The sequence below is a fragment of the Phocoena phocoena genome, chromosome 3 (assembly GCF_963924675.1).
Source record: "Phocoena phocoena chromosome 3, mPhoPho1.1, whole genome shotgun sequence".
Taxonomy (NCBI): domain Eukaryota; kingdom Metazoa; phylum Chordata; class Mammalia; order Artiodactyla; family Phocoenidae; genus Phocoena; species Phocoena phocoena.
In genome coordinates this window covers 61600312-61621423 of record NC_089221.1, presented here as the reverse complement: position 1 = coordinate 61621423, position 21112 = coordinate 61600312, and positions in this window count along the sequence as shown.

Here is a 21112-nt window from a genome sequence, read left to right as displayed (position 1 = left end):
GGAGAAATGTCTATTTAGGTCTTATGCCTATTTATTGATTGTTTTTTTTTTGATATTGAGCTGTAAGAGCTGTTTTGTGTATTTTGGATATTAATACCTTGTCAGTTGCATCGTTTGCAAATACTTTCTCCCATTCCATAGGTTGTCTTTTCATCTTGTTGATAGTTTCCTTTGCTGTGCAAAAGCTTGAAAGTTTGATTAGGTCCCATTTGTTTATTTTTGCTTTTATTTCTATTGCCTTGGGAGACTGACCTAAGAAAACATTGGTACGATTTATGTCAGAGAATGTTTTGCCTATGTTCTCTTCTAGGAGTTTTTATGGTATCTTGTCTTATATTTAAGCCTTTAAGACATTTTTAGTTTATTTTTGTGTATGGTGTGAGGGAGTGTTCTAACTTCATTGATTTACATGCGGCTGTCCAGCTTTTCCAACATCACACATATCTAGAAAGATATTACTAAGAGTGATGTCAAAGAGCATACTGTCTATGTTTTCTTCTAGGAGTTTTATAGTTTCAGGTCTTACTTCATGTCTTTAACCCATTTTGAGTTAATTTTTGTGTATATGTTCTGAGATAGTGGTCTTTTTTTTTTTTTGCATGAAGCTTTCCAGTTTTCCCAACACCATTTTTTCCCCTTTCTTTCTTTTTTTTTTGGCGCACCACACAGCATGCGAGATCTTAGTTCCTTGACCAGGGATTGAACCTGTGCTCCCTGAAATGGAAGTGCAGTGTCTTAACCACTGGAGTGCCAGGGAAGTCCCCACAACACCACTTATTGAAGAGACTGTTTCTTCTCCATTGTATGTTCTTTGTTGTAAATTAATCGTCCATGTAGGCATGAGTTTATTTCTGGGCTCTCAGTTCTGTTCCATTGATCTATATATAAAACCATTATATTTTGATTACTATGGTTTTGCCATATAGTTTGAGATCAAGGTGTGTGATACTTTCAGCTTTGCTCTTTTTTTCAGGTTGCTTTTGCTCTTCAGGGTCTTCTGTGGTTCCATACACATTTTATAATTTTTTGTTCCATTTCTGTGAAAAATGTCTTTAGGATTTTTATAGGAATTGCATTGAATCTCTAGATTGCTTTAGGCAATATGGACACTTTAACAGTGTTAATTCTTCCGATCCATGAGCACAGAATATCTTTCCATTTATTTTTGTCTTCTGTTTCTTTCAACAAAGTCTCATAGTTTTCAGTGTATAAGTCTTTCACCTCCTTGGTTAAATGTATTACTAGGTGTTTTATTCTTTTTGTTATAATTATAAATGGGATTGTTTCTTAATTTCTCTTTCTAATAACTCATTGTTAGTATATAGAAACAACAGATTTTTGTGTATTGGTTTCTTGCAGCTTTCCTTATTCACTTATTATTTCTAATAGTTTTTGGTGGAGTCTTTAGGGTTTTCTATATATGAAATCATGTTTTCTGTGGGTATTGACGGTTCTATTACTTTCTTTCCAATTTGGATGCCTTTTGTTTATTTTTTTTTTCTTGCCTCATTGCTCTGGCTAGGACTTCTAATACTGTTGAGAGTTTTTATCATGAAAGACTGTTGAATTGTGTCAAGTGCTTTTCTACATTTATTGAGATGATTGTATGAGTTTTATCACGCATTCTATTAATGTGGCATATCACATTTATTGATTTGTGAATGTTGAACCATCCTTGCATCCTTGGAAGAATTCCCACTTGATCATGGTGTGTGTTCCTTTTATTGTGCTGTTGAATTTGGTTTGTTAATATTTTGATGAGAATTTTTGCATCTGTGGCAATCAGGGATGCTGGTCTGTAGTTTTCTTATAGTGACTTTATCTGGCTTTGGTGTCAGGATGATGCCGGCCTCGTAAAATGAGTTTGCGAATGTTCCCTCCTCTTAATTTTTTTGGAAGAGTTTGAGAAGGATTGCTATCAATTTTTCTTCAACTCTTAGATAGAATTCACCAGTGGAACCATTTGGTCCTGGGCTTTTCTTTGTTGGGAGGTTTCTAGGACTTTTCCTATTTATTCTAGATTATCCAGTTTGTTGGCATATAATTGTTCATAGCAGTCTCTTGTGATCCTTTGTATTAATGTGGTATCAATTGTAATAGTTTCTCTTTTACTTCTGATTTTCTGTGACTCCTATTTTTTTATTAGTCTAGATAGATTTTTTCTATTGTTTTTCTGGTCTCTGTTTCATTAATCTCTGTTCTATCTTTGTTATTTCCTTCCTTTTACTAAATTTGGGCTTAGTTTATTCTTTTTTTGTCTAGTTCTTTGAGGTATAAAGTTAGGCTGTTTATTTGAGATCTTTTTTCTTTTTTTTTAATTTTTATTTTATATTGGGGTGTAGTTGATTTACAGTGTTGTTGTTAAGTTTCAGGTGTACAGCAAAGTGATTTAGTTACATATATACACGTATATCTATTCTTTTTTCAGATTCTTTTCCCGTACAGGTTATTACAGAGTACTGAGTAGAGTTCCCTGTGCTATACAGTAGGTCCTTGTTAATTATCTGTTTTATGTATCATAGTGTATATATGTTAATTCCAACCTCCTAATTTGTCCTTCCCCCACCACCTTTCCTCTTTGCTAACTATAAGTTTGTTTTCTAAGTCTGTGAGTCTGTTTCTGTTTTGTAAATAAGTTCATTTGTATCCTTTTTGTAGATTCCACGTATAAGTGATATCATATGATATTTGTCTTTCTCTGACTTAATTCATTTAATATGGTAATCTCTAGTTGCATCCATGTAGCTGCAAATGGCACTGTCTCATTCCTTTTTATGGCTGAATAATATTCCATTGTATAATATGTACCACATCTTCTTCATCCATTCATCTGTCGATGGACATTTAGGTTGCTTCCATGTCTTGGCTGTTGTAAATAGTGCTGCTCTGAACATTGGGGTGCATGTGTCTTTTCGAGTTAGAATTTTCTCCCGATATGTGCCCAGGAGTGGGGTTGCTGGATCTATGGTAACTGTATTTTTTGTTTTTTAAGGAACCTCCATAATGTTTAACATAGTGGCTGTACCAATTTACATTCCCACCAACAGTGTAAGAGTGTTCCCTTTTCTCCACAGCCTCTCCAGCATTTATTGTTTGTAGACTTTTAAAAATAATTTTTTTAAATTAATTAAATTATTTTTGGCTGTGTTGGGTCTTCTTTGCTGCATGTGGGCTTTCTTTAATTGCAGCGAGCAGGGGTTACTGTTGGTTGAGGTGTGCAGGCTTCTCATCATAGTGGCTTCTCATTGCAGAGCACGGGCTCTAGGCACATGGGCTTCAGTAGTTGTGGCACGTGGGCTCAGTAGTTGTGGCTCGCGGGCTCTAGAGCACAGGCTCAGTAGTTGTGGCTCACGGGCTTAGTTCCGTGGCATGTGGGATCTTCCTAGACCAGGGCTCGAACCCGTGTCCCCTGCATTGGCAGGCAGATTCTTAACCACTGTGCCTGTAGACTTTTTATGTGGCTGTTCTGACAGTTGTGAGGTGTTACCTCATTGTAGTTTTGATTTACATTTCTGTAATCATTAGCAATGTTGAGCATCTTTTCACGTGCTTTTTGGCCATCTGTATGTCTTCCTGGAGAAATGTCTGTTTAGATCTTCTGCCCATTTTTTAATTGCAGTGTTTGTGGTTGTTTGTTTGTTTTGATATTGAGCTGTATGAGCTGCTTGTATATTTTGGAGGTTAATCCCTTGTTTATTGCATCATTTGCAAGTATTTTCTCCCAATTTGTAGGTTGTTTTTTTGTTTTGTTTATGGTTTCCTTTGCTGTGCAAAAGCTTTTAAGTTTAATTCAGTCCCGTTTGTTTATTTTTGTTTTTATTTTCATTGATCGAGGAGGTGGATCCAAAAATATATTGCTGCGATTTATGTCAAAGAGTGTTCTGATTGTTTTCCTCTAAGAGTTTTATAGTTTCTGGTCTTACATTTAGGTCTTTAATCCATTTTGAGTTTATTTTTTGTGTGTGGTGTTAGAGAATATTCTAATTTCATTCTTTTACATGTAGCTGTCTAGTTTTCCTAGCACCACTTATTGAAGAGCCTGTCTTTTCTCCATTGTATATTCTCACCTTGTTTGTCATAGATTAATTGTAGGTGCATGGGTTTATTTCTGGGCTTTCTATCCTGTTCCATTGATCTATAAGTCTGCCTTTGCACCAGTACCATACTGTTTTGATTACTGTAGCTTTATAGTATCATCATCTTTCTTTTTTAAATATTTGTGTTTACTACTATAAAGTTCCCTCTTAGAACAGCTTTTGCTCCATTTCATAAGTTTTGGTTTGATGCTTATTTTTTCATTTGCTTCCAGATATTTTTAAATTTCATTTTTGCTTTCTTTGTTGACCTATTTTTTATTCAGGTGTGTGTTGTTTAATTTCCACATATTTGTGAAGTTTACAGTTTATATCCTGTTCTTGTTTCTAGTTTCATAGTATCGTGGTCAGAAAAGATACTTGGTATGATTTTTTTTTTTTTTTTTCAGTACGCGGGCCTCTCACTGTTGTGGCCTCTCCCATTGCGGAGCACAGGCTCTGGATGCGCAGGCTCAGCGGCCATGGTTCACGGGCCCAGCCACTCTGCTGCATGTGGGATCTTCCCGGACCGGGGCATGAACCCGTGTCCCCTGCATCGGCAGGCGGACTCTCAACCACTGCGCCACCAGGGAAGCCAGGTATGATTTTTTTAAAAAAATAAATTTATTTATTTTTGGCTGCTTTGGTTCTTCATTGCCGTGTGTGACTTTCTCTACTTGTGGTGAGCGGGTGCTACTCTTTGTTGTGGTGCGTGGGCTTCTCATTGCGGTGGCTTCTCTTATGGAGCATGGGCTCTAGGTACGCAGACTTCAGTAGTTGCGGCACATGGGCTCAGTAATTGTGGCTCAGGGGCTCTAGAGCGCAGGCTCAGTAGTTGTGGTGCACGGGCTTAGTTGCTCCACGGCATGTGGGATCTTCCCAGACCAGTGCTCAAATCCGTGTCCCCTTCATTGGCAGGCAGATTCTATTTTTAATATAAATCTATTTACTTATTTATTTATTTAATTTATTTATGGCTGCATTGGGTCTTTGTTGCTGTGCACAGGCTTTCTCTAGTTGCGTTGAGTGGGGGATACTCTTCGTTGCAGTGCACAGGCTTCTCAATGCGGTATCTTCTCTTGTTGCAGAGCCTGGGCTCTAGGTGCGTGCTACGCGGGCTCAGTAGTTGTGGCTCATGGGCTCTATAGCGCAGGCTCAGTAGTGACGCGTGGACTTAGTTGATCCATGGCACGTGGGATCTTCCCAGACCAGGGCTCAAACACATGTCCCCTGAGTTTGCAGGCGGATTCTTAACCACTGTGCCACCAGGGAAACCCACTTGGTATGATTTTAATCATATTTGCAATTTCAGTGTTAAATTTGCCAAGACTTGTTTTGTGACCTAACGTATGATCTATCCTGGAGAATGTTTTGTGTACACTTGAGAAGAATGTGTATTCAACTACTGTTGGATGGAATGTTCTGTATATGTCTGTTATGCCTATCAATAAACTATAATTCAGGTCCAGTGTTTCCTTGTTGATTTGTTAACTGGATGACATGTTGAAAGCGGGGTATTGAAATCCCTTACTGTTATTGTATGTATAGTTGTATAATTTCTCCCTTAAGATCTGTTAGTATTTGCTTAATATATTTAAGTTCTCCAATTTGTGTGCATACATATTCATAATTGTTATATCCTCTTGATGAATCGATCCCTTTATTATTATATAATGACCTTCTTTGTCTCTTGTTAGTTTTTGACTTAAAACCTGTTTTATCTGATATAAGTATGACTACTCTTGCTCTCTTTTGGTTTCCTGTTGCATTGACTATCTTTTTCTATGTCTTCACTTTGAGTCTGTGTGTCTTTAAGCTGAACTGAGTCTTTTGTTGGCTGAGTATACTTACGTTTGTTTGTTTCCTAAAAATCTGTTTAGCCACTCTATGCCTTTTGAGTGGAGAACTTAGTCCATTTACATTTAAAGTAATTATTGATAGGAAAGAACTTACAAATGCCTTTTCCTTTCTTCCTTTTTGCTGTCTTTGTGATTTTCCATACATCTTTTTCTTTGATTTCCTTCTCTTTATCATTGTGTATCTACTGTAGGTTTTTGTTTTGTGGTTACCATGAGGCTTACATAAAACATCCTATAGGTATAACAGTCTTTTTTAAACTGATAAGAACTTAACTTCAACAGCACACAGAACTTTACTCTTTTACTACCCCCACATTTTGTTTCTGGTGTCACAATTTACATCATTTTATATTATGCTTCCATTAACAAATTATTATAGCTATAGTTGTTTTTAGTACTTTTGTCTTTTGTTTAAAGTGATTAACACACTACCATATTACAGTAGTGTGCTGAATTTGACTATATATTTACCTTTACCAGTGTGTTTTATACTTTTATCTGTTTTTCTGTTACTAATTAGTGAAATTAGGAAAACTAATTTCCTGTTTCATTTCAGCTTGAAGAACTCCTTTCAGCATTTTTGGTAAGGCAGATATAGTGGTGATGAACTCCCTCAGACTTTGCATGAATGGGAAAGTCTTTATTTTTCCTTCGTTTCTGGAGGACAGCTTTCCCAGACCCTTGCTGTGTATATTTGTGCTTCACACTTGTTTCCTCTTGGGTTGGGGGGATTTTTCAGATTGTATGCCACGCTCTATCCTGCAAAGCCAGGCTGTGTGCTTTCAGTGTTCTGTTTACTTTCTCTAGGGCAATGCTGATTGTTCAAGTTTGTGTGCTTTCTCCCAATCCTGCAGTCAGGCTGGCTTTCTGTACATTATCACTAAAAAGGCTTCCACCACCATCAGGGACATATGTAGATAGCCAGTCATGAGGTGTGAGTTAGGTGTGTGGAGCATTGGGAGGGCCTTTCGGCCAGTTGGGGGATCTACAGGTGAGGCCTCCCCAGCGGCTCCTTGGCAGGCTTCCTGATCAAGTTTGTGGAGCAGTTAATAGGATCCATGTTCCTGGTGCTGTCCTCCCAGCCACTCCCCAGCCCCTAGTTGCACAGCACACGTCAGTATTTTACTCTCTTGTATGTATTTTTTTTTTTGCTTCAGCAGTATACTGGAGCTTCTCTGCTGGACTCCCAGACTTCCACAAAGGTACTCTCCTCCATGGGTGATTGTCTGAGTCACGGTTCTTTGGGGGAAAGGTGGTAGAAAACTCTTTATTCTGCCATGCTGATGATGTCATTGCCTACTTTTATTTTTTATTGTGGTAAAGTACACATAATATAATACTTAACTATCTGAGCCATTTTGAAATGTACAGTGCAGTAGTGTTAAGTTCCTTCACATTGTTGTGTAACCAATCTCGAGAACTCTGATGATTTTAAAATAAGATTCCATTAAAACTTACTCCTTGAGTTTATTCAGTACTAATTTGTATGTCATCGTCTGTTACCCTTCATTTACTTCTTACTAACATGCAGGAATCTCCTCAGTGCTAATCTAAAGTCTACTATAACTTCCTTGAGATCAGGTACTATAATGTTCAATTTAAAAAATTGTGAGTATCCTTCTCAGTTCCTAACAGTGTCTCACAATGTATTCTAGTTCCTTTGTCCTTCCTTATAAATTTTAGAAGCAGCTTGCCCATCTGTAGGAAATATTCCTGGGATTTTCATTAGTATTTGCCACCTGGGCCTGGAAGGTTTTTTTCAGAACATTTTAAACTATGAATTCAGCATTATTAATGTTTACAGGACTACTTATGTTATTTATTTGAGCTAGAGTGAGTTTGGGTAGTTTGTGATATTTGAGAAATTAGTCTACTGCATTGAAGTTGTTAAATTTATGTTTGTAGAATTGTTTATAATATTCTTTTATTATCTTTTTAAGGTCTATCCTTTTAATGTTTATAGGGTTTATAGTGATATCCCCTTTTTCATTCCTTTATTGCTAATTTGTGGGTTTTTTTTTCTTTTTCTTTTTTTTTGGTCAGTCTTGCTAGAGGTTTATCAATTTTATTGATCTTTTAAAAAAAGCCCAGATTTTGGTTTTATTGATTTTCTCCATTCAAATTCACTGACTTTTTTCTCTGTCATCTTTATTCTGCTTTTGAGTTCATCCAGTGAGTTTTAAATTTTGATTACTGTATTTTTAATGCTAAAATTTCCATTTGGTTCTTCCATTTTATATATTGTGTTTCTTTGTGATACTTTCCATTTTAACATTTGTTTCAGGAGTATTCAGAGTTGCCATTTGAGCAGTTTTATAATAGTTCTTCGGAGTCTTTGTCAGATAATTCCAGTGTGTGTATCATCTTGTCATTGTCATCTTTGAATATGTTTTCCCACGTGGGTTGAGGTTTTTGTATTTTTTCATATGCCAAGTAATTTCAGATTGAATTTCTGCACCTTTGTTGTATGACACTAAGAAGCTGTGTTAAAAGTCCTCTAGGGAATGTTGGTATTTTTATTTTAGTAAGCAGTTAACCTGGCATGTTCCAACCTTTCTCCTATGACTGTGGTTCCAATGTTGGTTCAGTTTTAAAGCCTTAGCAGTAGTATTTGAATTTGTACCCTGTGTGCCACTGAGTAGTTAGCCTTGGACCTGAGTGAAATTTTATCTGTTAGCTTAGTTCTCAGTGTCTTTAGTATGCTAATTAGGATAAGATCCATGCATATTCAGGTGAGAGGAGTGAGCTCTGGAGTTAATATAAAACTTTATGTGGCTCTTTTCTCCTTTCCACTATGTTTTTCAGTGCTTTCTGGTTCTTTGGGGCTCCCCCTTTTGGATCTCTGATTAGAAACCACGTATTTCCACAGTTGTTCCACCTCTGGTGCCAATTGATGGGAGGTAGACAGAGGGAGAAAAAAAGATACAGGCTTTGGATCTACTATCTTGCTGCCTTAACTCCATCAAATGAAGAGGAAGTGTTTGTTTTCCTTTAGAGTTTTGGCTCCTGCAGTCTCCTGTTGTTAGCCACTGTTGCTGCTGCCACCATTGCTATTGGCTATCTTGGAGTCTATGGTATGAGAGAATGGAGAAAAAGGAGCAAACCCTTCTACACCCCAGGGATGCTTCCATTTTCTCTGAACTTTAAGGGTTCCTTTTCTGGCTCTTCTAGCCAGAAATTGAGAGCTTTTCCTGCATCTTTCTCTGTCTCCCTGACTGTGCTCATTTCTAGATTTGAAGCTGCATTGGATTTAGGCTGGGGGTGGGAGTTACTGGAGGAAAAAGAAATGCTGAGTTGGTAGTGTTTTGAATTTTCTTTCCCCCCCTACTTTTTCTCTGATCCTCAAATAGCTGCAGTATCCAAGTTTTATAGTGTTCACTTGGAGAGAAAGGGTATTGTGTGTTTAATCCATCTTACCCAAAATTGGACCTCTATTATGTTTTCTGAGAATTTATGTTCTGGGTATATACTCTTCATCAGATACTGATTTATAAGTATTTCCTTCAGTTTATGGCTTATCTTTTAATTCTCTTAACAGCATTTTCTGAAGAGCAGAAATGTTAATTTTGATGAAGTACAGTGTCATGCTTTTGAGCCATAACTAAGAAATCTTTGCCTAATTCAGGGTCACAAAATTTTTTTCTATGTTTTATTCTAGAACTTTTATAGTTTTAGGTTTTACATTTATGTCTGTGATACATGTTGAATTTTGTATATGGAGTGAGATGCAGATTGAAGTTTATTTATTTAGGTATGTATGTCAAAATTTTAACACCATTTATTGAAAAGATACCTTTTCTCCATTGACTGACTTTATACCTTTGTAAAAAATTGGGGGGCTTCCCTGGTGGCGCAGTGGTTGAGAGTCCGCCTGCCGATGCAGGGGATGCGGGTTCGTGCCCCGGTCCGGGAGGATCCCACATGCCGCGGAGCGGCTGGGCCTGTGAGCCATGGCCGCTGGGCCTGCGCGTCCGTAGCCTGTGCTCCGCAACGAGAGAGGCCACAACAGTGAGAGGCCCGCGTACCGCAAAAAAAAAAAAAAAAAAAAATTGGGTTCCGTGTGTGTGTGTGTGTGTGTGTGTGTGTGTGTGTGTATAGTTCTATTTCTGGATTCCAAATTCTGTTCCATTGTACTATTTGTTTTTCCCCCCGGTAAAATAAACATTACATACTATTTATCATTTTAGCCATTTGTAAGCGTACAATTCAGTGGCATTAAATACATTCACAATGTAGTATAATGATCACCGTTATATATACCTCAAGCTTTAAAAATATTTTTTTTTACCATTCTCAACATAAATTCTGTATCCATTAAACAATAACTCTCAATTCTCCCTTCCCAGCCCCTGGTACCAGCCCCTGATACCAGCCGCTGGTAACTTTTATTCCACTTTTTCTCTATATGAATGTGTGTATTCTAAGTACTTCATATAAATAGAATCATACAATATTTGTCCTGTGTCTGGCTTATATCAGTGTAATGTTTTCAAAGTACATCATGTTGTAGAAATACAAACATTTCATTCCTTCTTATGGCTGAATACTATTCCATTGCATGCCTATACTTAGAGATCAGTGAGCTTCTTGGATTTGTAGATTTATGTCTTTCATCAAAATTGGGACATTTTCAGCCATTATTTCTTCAAATATTCTTTCTACACTCTTCTCTTTTTCTTTACCTTCTGGGACTATTACAGTTCGTATGTTGATCCACTTGATGGTGTTCCGCAGGTCCCTTAGGCTCTGTTTACTTTTCTTTATCCTTTTTACTTTCTGTTCCTCAAAGTTACTAATTTCAGTTGTCCTATCTTCACTGCTTCTTTCTTCTATCTGGTAAAATCTGCTTTTGAACCTCTCTAGTGAATTTTCCACTTCAGTTGTATTTTTCAGCCTCAGAATTTCTTTTGATTCCTTTTTATGTCTTGTTTTTATTGATATTCTCATTTTGTTCATATATTGTTTTCCTGTTTTTGACCATGTCTTCCTTTTGCTCTTTGAGCCTCTGTAAAACAGTTTCGTTGTTGTTTTTTTTAAGACAGTTTTTTAAAAGTCTTTGTCTAGTAAGTCGATTGGGCTTCCTCAGGGTCAGTTTCTGTCAGTTAATTTTGTTCCTTTGAATGAGCCATACTTTCCTAATATTTTGTATGCCTGTGATTGTTTTTTAAACTGCACATTTGAATTTTTCAATATGTTAACTCTGGAAATCAGATTCTCCCTCTTACCGGGAATTTTCTGTCTTTTTTAATTCTTTAAAGGTGTTTCTGTGGTGGGGATTAGCTTGAGATGAAAGCTTCAAGGTCTCTTCAGGTCTTTTTTGAGCCTCTGTCTTTCCCTGGGCATGTGTGGTAGTTTACTAAACTCCTCTCAAATGGGGAAATGTCTCAAAAGGGGGAAAAGGTCAGGTGAAAAAAACTCAAATGTGTGCTGTTCCTTTAAATCTCCTGTAGGCAGTTTCTGTCAAGGTGGGTTGAAACAGTGGTGGCCAGACTCTGTGCTAGCCAAAATTTCCCATGGAAGCTACAAACTTTTTTTTTTTTTTTTGCGGTACGCGGGTCTCTCACTGTTGTGGCCTCTCCCGCTGCGGAGCACAGGCTCCAGACGCGCAGGCTCAGCGGCCATGGCTCACGGGCCCAGCCGCTCCGCGGCATGCGGGATCTTCCCGGACCGGGGCACGAACCCGTGTCCCCTGCATCGGCAGGTGGACTTTCAACCACTATGCCACCAGGGAAGCCCGAAGCTACAAACTTTTGAATTTTATTTATTTTTTATACAGCAGGTTCTTATTAGTCATCCATTGTATACACATCAGTGTATGCATGTCAATCCCAATCTCCCAATTCATCACACCCTCACCCCCCCACCACTTTCCCCCCTTGGTGTCCATACATTTGTTCTCTACATTTGTGTCTCAATTTCTGCCCTGCAAACTGGTTCTTCTGTATCATTTTTCTAGTTTCTCATATATGTGTTAATATACGATACTTAATTTTCTCTTTCTGACCTGTTTCACTCTGTATGGCAGTCTCTAGATCCATCCACGTCTCTACAAATGACCCAATTTCGTTTCTTTTTAGGGCCGAGTAATATTCCATTTTATATATGTACGACATTTTCTTTATCCATTTGTCTGTTGATGGATGTTTAGGTTGCTTCCATGACCTGGCTATTGTAAATAGTGCTGCAATGAACGTTGGGGTGCATGTGTCTTTTTTTTTTTTTTTTAAATTTTTTTAACATCTTTATTGGGGTATAATTGCTTTACAATGGTGTGTTAGTTTCTGCTTTATAACAAAGTGAATCAGTTATACATATACATATGTTCCCATATGTCTTCCCTCTTGCGTCTCCCTCCCTCCCACTCTCCCTATCCCACCCCTCCAGGCTGTCACAAAGCACCGAGCTAATATCCCTGTGCCATGCGGCTGCTTCCCACTAGCTATCTACCTTACTACGTTTGTTAGTGTGTATATGTCCATGACTCTCTCTTGCCCTGTCAAAGCTCACCCTTCCCCCTCCCCATATCCTCAAGTCCGTTCTCCAGTAGGTCTGCGTCTTTATTCCTGTCTTACCCCTAGGTTCTTCATGACATTTTTTTCCTTAAATTCCATATATATGTGTTAGCATACGGTATTTGTCTTTTTCTTTCTGACTTACTTCACTCTGTATGACAGACTCTAGGTCTATCCATTTCATTACAAATAGCTCAATTTCGTTTCTTTTTAAGGCTAATATTCCATTGTATATATGTGCCACATCTTCTTTATCCATTCATCTGATGATGGGCACTTAGGTTGTTTCCATCTCTGGGCTATTGTAAATAGAGCTGCAATGAACATTTTGGTACATGACTCTTTTTGAATTTTGGTTTTCTCAGGGTATATGCCCAGTAGTGGGATTGCTGGGTCATATGGTAGTTCTATTTGTAGTTTTTTAAGGAACCTCCATACTGTTCTCCATAGTGGCTGAACCAATTCACATTCCCACCAGCAGTGCAAGAGTGTTCCCTTTTCTCCACACCCTCTCCAGCATTTATTGTTTCTAGATTTTTTTGATGATGGCCATTCTGACTGGTGTGAGATGATATCTCATTGTAGTTTTGATTTGCATTTCTCTAATGATTAATGATGTTCAGCATTCTTTCATGTGTTTGTTGGCATTCTGTATATCTTCTTTGGAGAAATGTCTATTTAGGTCTTCTGCCCATTTTTGGATGGGGTTGTTTGTTTTTTTGTTATTGAGCTGCCTGAGCTGCTTGTAAATTTTGGAGATTAATCCTTTGTCAGTTGCTTCATTTGCAAATGTTTTCTCCCATTCTGAGGGTTGTCTTTTGGTTTTGGTTATGGTTTCCTTTGCTGTGCAAAAGCTTTGAAGTTTCATTAGGTCCCATTTGTTTATTTTTGTTTTTATTTCCATTACTCTATAAGGTGGATCAAAAAAGATCTTGCCGTGATTTATGTCAAAGAGTGTTCTTCCTTTGTTTTTCTCTAAGAATTTTATAGTGTCTGGTCTTATATTTAGGTCTCAAATCCATTTTGAGTTATTTATTTATTTATTCATTCATTCATGCATGCATGCATGCATGCAGTACGCTGTCCTCTCACTGTTGTGGCCTCTCCCATTGCTGAGCACAGGCTCCGGACGCACAGGCCCAGTGGCCATGGCACACGGGCCCAGCCGCTCTGTGGCATGTGGGATCTTCCCGGACCGGGGCATGAACCCCGTGTCCCCTGCATCGGCAGGTGGACTCTCAACCACTGTGCCACCAGGGAAGCCCATTTTGAGTTTATTTTTGTGTATGGTGTTAAGGAGTGTTCTAATCGCATTCTTTTACATGTAGCTTTCCAGTTTTCCCAGCACCACTTACTGAAGAGATTGTCTTTTCTTCATTGTCTATCCTTGCCTCCTTTATCTAAAACAAGGTGACCATAGGTGCATGGATTTATCTCTGGGCTTTCTATCTTGTTCGATTGATCTATGTTTCTGTTTTTGTGCCAGTACCATATTGTCTTGATTACTGTAGCTTTGTAGTATAGTCTGAAGTCAGGGAGTCTGATTCCTTCAGCTCCTTTTTTTTTTTCCCTCAAGACTGCTTTGGCTATTCAGGGTCTTTTGTGTCTCTATACAAATTTTAACATTTTTTGTTCTAGTTCCATAAAAACTGCCATTGGTAATTTGATAGGGATTGCATTGAGTCTATAGATTGCTTTGGGTAGTATAGTCATTTTCACAATATTGATTCTTCCAATCCAAGAACATGGTATATCTCTCCATCTTCTGGTATCATCTTTAATTTCTTTCATCAGTGTCTTATAGTTTTCTGCATACAGGTCTTTTGTCTCCCTAGGTAGGTTTATTCCTAGGTATTTTATTCTTTTTGTTGCAATGGTAAATGGGAGTGTTTACTTAATTTCTCTTTCAGATTTTTCATCATTAGTATACAGGAATGCAAGAGATTTCTGTGCATTAATTTTGTATCCTGCTACTTTACCAGATTCATTGATTAGCTCTAGTAGTTTTCTGGTGGCATCTTTAGGATTCTCTATGTAGAGTATCATGTCCTCTGCAGACAGTGACAGTTTTACTTCTTCCTTTCCAATTTGTATTCCTTTTATATGTTTTTCTTCTCTGATTGCCATGGCTAAGACTTCCAAAACTATGTTGAATAATAGTGGTGAGAGTGGACATCCTTGTCTTGTTCCTGATCTTAGAGGAAATGCTTTCAGTTTTTCACCATTGAGACTGTTTGCTGTGGGTTTGTCATCTATGGCCTTTATTATGTTGAGGTAGGTTCCCTCTATGCCCACTTTCTGGAGAGTTTTTATCATAAATGAGTGTTGAATTTTGTTAAAAGCCTTTTCTTCGTCTATTGAGATGATCATATGGTTTTTATTCTTCAGTTTGTTTGTATGGTGTATCACATTGATTGATTTGCGTATTTTGAAGAATACTTGCATCCCAGGGACAAATCCCACTTGATCGTGGTGTGTGATCCTTTTAATGTGTTGTTGGATTCTGTTTGCTAGTATTTTGTTGAGGATTTTTGCATCTATATTCATTAGTGATATTGGTCTGTAATTTTCTTTTTCTGTAGTATTTTTGTCTGGTTTTAGTATCAGGGTGAGGGTGGCCTCATAGAATGAGTTTGGGAGTGTTTTTTCCTCTGCAGTTTTTTGGAAGAGTTTGAGAAGAATGGGTGTTAGCTCTTCTCTAAATGTTTGATATAATTTACCTGTGAAGCCATCTGGTCCTCCACTTTCGTTTGTTGGAAGATTTTTAATCACAGTTTCAATTTCATTACTTGTGATTTGTCTATTCATATTTTCTGTTTCTTCCTGGTTCAGTCTTGGAAGGTTATACCTTTTAACGAATTTGTCCATTTCTTCCAGGTTGTCCATTTTGTTGGCATAGAGTTGTTTGTTGTAGTCTCTTAGGATGCTTTCTGTTTCTACAGTATCTATTGTAACTTCTCCGTTTTCATTTGTAATTTTATTGATTTGAGTCCTCTCTCTTTCTTGATGAGTCTGGCTAAAGGGCTATCAATTTTGTTTATCTTCTCAAAGAACCAACTTTTAGTTTTATTGATATTGGCTATTGTTTTCTTTGTTTCTATTGCATTTATTTCTGCTCTGATCTTTATGATTTCTTTCCTTCTACTAACTTTGGGTTTTGTTTGTTCTTCTTCTCTAGTTCTTTTAGGTGTAAGGTTAGATTCTTTATTTGAGATTTGTCTTGTTTCTTGAGGTAGGCTTGTATTGCTATGAATTTCCCTGTTAGAACTGCTTTTGCTGCATCCCATAGGTTTTGGATTGTTGTGTTTTCATTGTCATTTGTCTGTAGGTATTGTTTGATTTCCTCAGTGATCTCTTGGTTATTTAGTAACGTATTGTTTAGCCTCCATGTGTCTGTGTTTTTTACATTTTTTTCCCTGTAATTGATTTCTAATCTCAGAGTATTGTAGCAAGAAAAGGTGCTTGATATGGTTTCAGATTTCTTAAATTTACTGCGGCTTAATTTGTGAACCAAGATGTGATCTATCCTGGAGAATATTCTGTGCACACTTGAGAAGAAAGTGTAATCTGCTGTTTTTGGATGCAGTGTCCTATAAATATCAATTAAATCTTTTTGGTCTATTGTGTCCTTTAGAGCTTGTGTTTCCTTATTAATTTTCTGTTTGGATGATCTGTCCATTAGTGTAAGTGAGGTGTTAAAATCCCCCACTCTTATTGTGTTACTGTTGATTTCCTCTTTTATAGCTGTTAGCAGGTGCCCTATGTATTGAGGTGCTCCTGTGTTGGGTGCAAATATATTTATATTTGTTATGTCTTCTTGGATTGATCCCTTGATCATTATGTAGTGTCCTTCCTTATCTCTTGTAACATTCTTTATTTTAAAGTCTATTTTATCTGATATGAGTATTGCTACTCCAGCTTTCTTTTGATTTACTTTTGCATGGAATATCTATTTCCATCCCCTCACTTTCGGTCTGTGTCCCTAGGTGTGAAGTGGGTCTCTTGTAGACAGCATGTATATGGATCTTGTTTTTGTATACATTCAGCGAGCCTGTGTCTTTTGGTTGGAGCATTTAATCCATTCACGTTTAAGGTAATTATCTGTATGTATCTTTTTATTACCATTTTCTTAATTGTTATGGGTTTGTTTTTGTAGGTTCTTTTTTTGTCTTGTGTTTCCCACTTATAGAAGTTCCTGTAGCATTTGTTGTACAGCTGGTTTGGTGGTGCTGAATTCTCTTAGCTTATGCTTGTCTGTAAAGCTTTTTATTTCTCCATTGAATCTGACTGAGATCCCTGCCAGGTAGAGTAATCTTGGTTGTAGCTTGTTCCATTTTATCACTTTAAATACGTCATGCCACTCACCTTTGGCTTGTAGAGTTTCTGCTGAGAAATCAGCTGTTAACCTTATGGGAGTTCCCTTGTATGTTATTTGTCATTTTCCCCTTGCTGCTTTCAATAACTTTTTTTGTCTTTAATTTTTGTCAATTTGATTATGTGTGTTTTGGCGTTTCTCCTTTGGTTAACCAGCCTGGGGCTTTCCGCGCTTCCTGGACTTGGGTGGCCATTTCCTTTCCCATGTTAGGGAAGTTTTTCACTATAATCTCTTCAAATATTTTCTCTGGTCCTTTCTCTCTCTCTTCTCCTTCTGGGACCCCTATAATGCGAATATTGTTGCATTAAATGTTGTCTCAGAGGTCTCTTAGGCTGTCTTCATTTCTTTTTTCTTTATTCTGTTCTGCAGCAGTGAATTCCACCATTCTGTCTTCCAGGTCACTTATCCGTTCTTCTGCCTCAGTTATTCTGCTATTGATTCCTTCTAGTGTAGTTTTCATTTAAGTTATTGTATTGTTCACCTGTGTTTGTTTGTTCTTTAATTGTTTTAGGTGTTTGTTGTTTAATTTTTGTAAGTCTTTGTTAAACATTTTTTGCGTCTTCTCTATCTTTGCCTCCATTGTTTTTCTGAGGTCCTGTATCATTTTCACTCTCATTATTCTGAATTCTTTTTCTGGAAGGTTGCCTATCTCCACTTCATTTAGTCATTTTTCTGGGCTTTTATCTTGTTCCTTCTTCTGGTACATAGCCCTCTGCTTTTTCAACCTTTTTGTCTTTCTGTGAATGTGGTTTTTGTTCCACAGGCTGCAGGTTTGTAGTTCTTCTTGCTTCTGCTGTCTGCCCTTTCGCTGCAAGCTTTTTAATAGATTTCAGAGTTCCAAAATAGTTCACACAGTTTCTACCATTATAGTTGTGTAGGTGGAGAGATGGATTCTTAGTGCTTCCCACTCTTTCAGCTTTCCTAAGGTTACTCTGATATACTCTTTTATAAAGTTTTTCTCAGCTGTTCTAAAAGGAAGCAAGGGAGGAATTGTTCTTCCCTGGACTAGTGCTTTAATGATCAGAAGAATGTTCCTTAGATCACAGTAATGAGGCAGTGGACAAACCCTCAAAGAATGTGGTAAATCAGAAGAATAAAATTTAGGCTACCAGGGAAGCCATGTTGCCTCACTTGAAGATTGTCCATTCAGGACTAAAATTTTGGTGTTCTTGGGTTTTTGTTTAACTTATCTTATATCCCCCTTTTCCTAGGGCTAGTCTGTTTTGGTCTTGTCTTCAAATGCGTGCAGAATCTAATTTGGGAATAGTACACTAAAGGCAACCTTCTTCTGACCCTTGGGAGTGTTCCTTCATCAAGTGCACTCAAAATGAATACAGAGAATCATGGGAGATCCTAGTTCTCTAAGAACTGTCAGTTAGGTTGGGTAGCTGCACATAACTAACATACCTTAGAGTGTATGGCCTTCTCTTATTAGTGTGTAGTACATTCTGCCTTGATCTTAAAGGGCAGCAATTTTATATGATTCCTTTTTGCATCTCTAGTGAATCTGTGACCAGTAATGTTTATTGAGTTCATGCATTGGTTGGGATACTTGTGGTAGGTTCTCTATAAGAATTTACTGCTAGCACCTTTATTTGAACCTAACAATCACATACGGAAATATATATATGAACTTTTACCAGCATATGTAGTCCCTAGACCAGTGATTCTCAACCCTTGCTACTCATGAGAATAACCTGAGGAACTTTCCCCAAACCCTGATTTCTGTGTTCTAACCATAGACATTATTTTAATAAATCTGGGGTGGAAACCAGGAATATATATTTTTCAGAAGCTACCCAGTAATTCTGATATGCAACCGGAGTAGAGAACCACAGCCCTTTGAGTACCTGTGGAAATCTAGTAGTCAAAATAGAGAATATGAACAAATATAGAAAGAAGAACAAACAAAACCAAAGTTAGTAGAAGGAAAGAAATGAAAGAGATCAGAGAAAAAATAAATGAAATGAAGACTAAAAAGGAATAGAAAATATTAATAAAACTAAAAGCTGGTCATTTGGATAAACAAAATTGATAAACCTTTAGCTAGACTTATCAAGAAAAAAAGGGAGAAGGCCCAAATCAGTAAAATCGGAAATGAAAATGGATAATGCCATGTGCAGCAACATGGATGGACCTAGAGATTATCATACTAAGTGAAGTAAGTCAGAAAAACAAATACCATATGATATCACTTACACGTGGAATCTAAAATATGACACAAATGAACTTATCTACAAAATAGAAAGAGACTTACAGATATAGAGAACAGACTTGTGGTTGCCAAGGGGAAGAGGGGTTGGGGAGGGATGGATTGGGAGCTTGGGATTAGTAGATGCAAACTATTATGTGTAGAATGGATAAACAACAAGGTTTGACTGTATAGCATAGGGAACTATATTCAATATCCTGTGATAAACCATAATGGAAAAGAATATGAAAAAGTGTGTGTGTGTATATAAAACTGAATCACTCTGGTGTACAGTAAAAATTACCACAACATTGTAAATCAACTATACCTCAATAAAATAAAAAAATGAATAAGAGGTTATAACCAACACCACAGAAATACAAAGCATCATAGGGGACTACTATGAGCACCAATTTATACAACAATAAAATGGACAATGTAGAAGAAATGGACACGTTCTTAGAAAGGTACAATCTCCCTGGACTGAACCAGGAAGAAATAGAAAATATGAACAGAACCATTACCAGTACTGAAATTGATTCAGTAAACTCCCAACAAAGAAAAGTCCAGGCCCAGATGGCTTCACAGGTGAATTCTACCAAACATTTAAAGAATAGGTTTTGAAACTATTCCAAAAAATTGCAGTGTAAGGAACACTTCCAAACTCATTCTATGAGGCCACCATCACCCTCATACCAAAACCAAAGATATCACAAAAGGAGAAAATTACAGACTAATATCACTGATGAAAATAGACACAAAAATACTCAACCAAATGCTAGCAAACTGAATGCAACAGCACATTAAAACGATCATACACCATGATCAAGTGGTATTTATCCCAGGGATGCAAGTATTTTTCAGTATCCACAAGTCAATCAATGTGATACGCCAAATTAACAAATAGAGTAAAAGCCATATGATCATCTCAATAGATGCAGAAAAAGCTTTTGATAAAATTCAACATCCATTTATGATAAAAATTCTCCTAAACATGGGCCTAGAGGGAACATACCTCAACATAATAAAGGCCATATATGACAAGCCCACAGCTAACATCATACTCAACCGTGAAAAGCTGAAAGTATTCCCCCTAAGATCAGGAACAAGACAAGGATGCCCACTCTTGCCACTTTTAGTCAAAATAGTTTTGTAAGTCCTAGCCACAGCAATCAGAGAAGAAAAAGAAAGAAAAGGAGTCCAGATGGGAAAGGAAGAAGTAAAACTGTGCCTGTTTGCAGAGGACATGATATTATACATAGAAAATTCTAAAGATGCCATCAGAAAACTATGAGAGCTCATCAGTGAATTTGGTAAAGTTGCCTGATACAAAATTAATATACAGAAATATGTTGCATTTCTATAAACTAACAATGAACTATCAGAAAGAGAAATTAAGGAAATAATCCCATTTACCATCACATCATAAAGAATAAAATACCTAGGAATAAACCTATCTAAGGAGGCAAAAGACCTGTATTCTGAAACTATAAGATGCTGATGAAAGAATTTGAAGACAGCACACACAGATGGAAAGATATACCGTGTTCTTGGATTGGAAGAATGAATATTATTAAAATGAGCCTACTTTCCAAGTCAATCTACAGACTGAATGCAATCCCTATCAAATTACTAATGGCATTTTTCACAGAACTGGAACAAAAAATTTTAAAATTTGTATGGGAACACAAAAGACTGCAAATAGCCAAAACAATCTTAAAAAAGAAGAATGGAGCTGGAGAAATTACCCTTCCTGACTTCAGACTATACTACAAAGCTGCAGTCATCAGAACAGTATGGTACAGACACAAAAATAGACACATAGATCAATGGAATAGGGTAGAAAGCCCAGAAATAAACCCATGCACTTTTGGTCAATTAATCTACAACAAAGGAGGCAAGAATCTACAACAAGAATCTACAAGAAGAATCTACAGCAAGAATCTACAACAAAGGAGGCAAGTGGAGAAAAGACTGTCTCTTCAATAAGTGGTGCTGGGAAAACTGGACAGCTACATGTAAAAGAATGAAATTAGAACATTCTCTAACACCATGTAAAAAAATAAATTTAAAATGGATTACAAACTTAAATGTAAGACTGG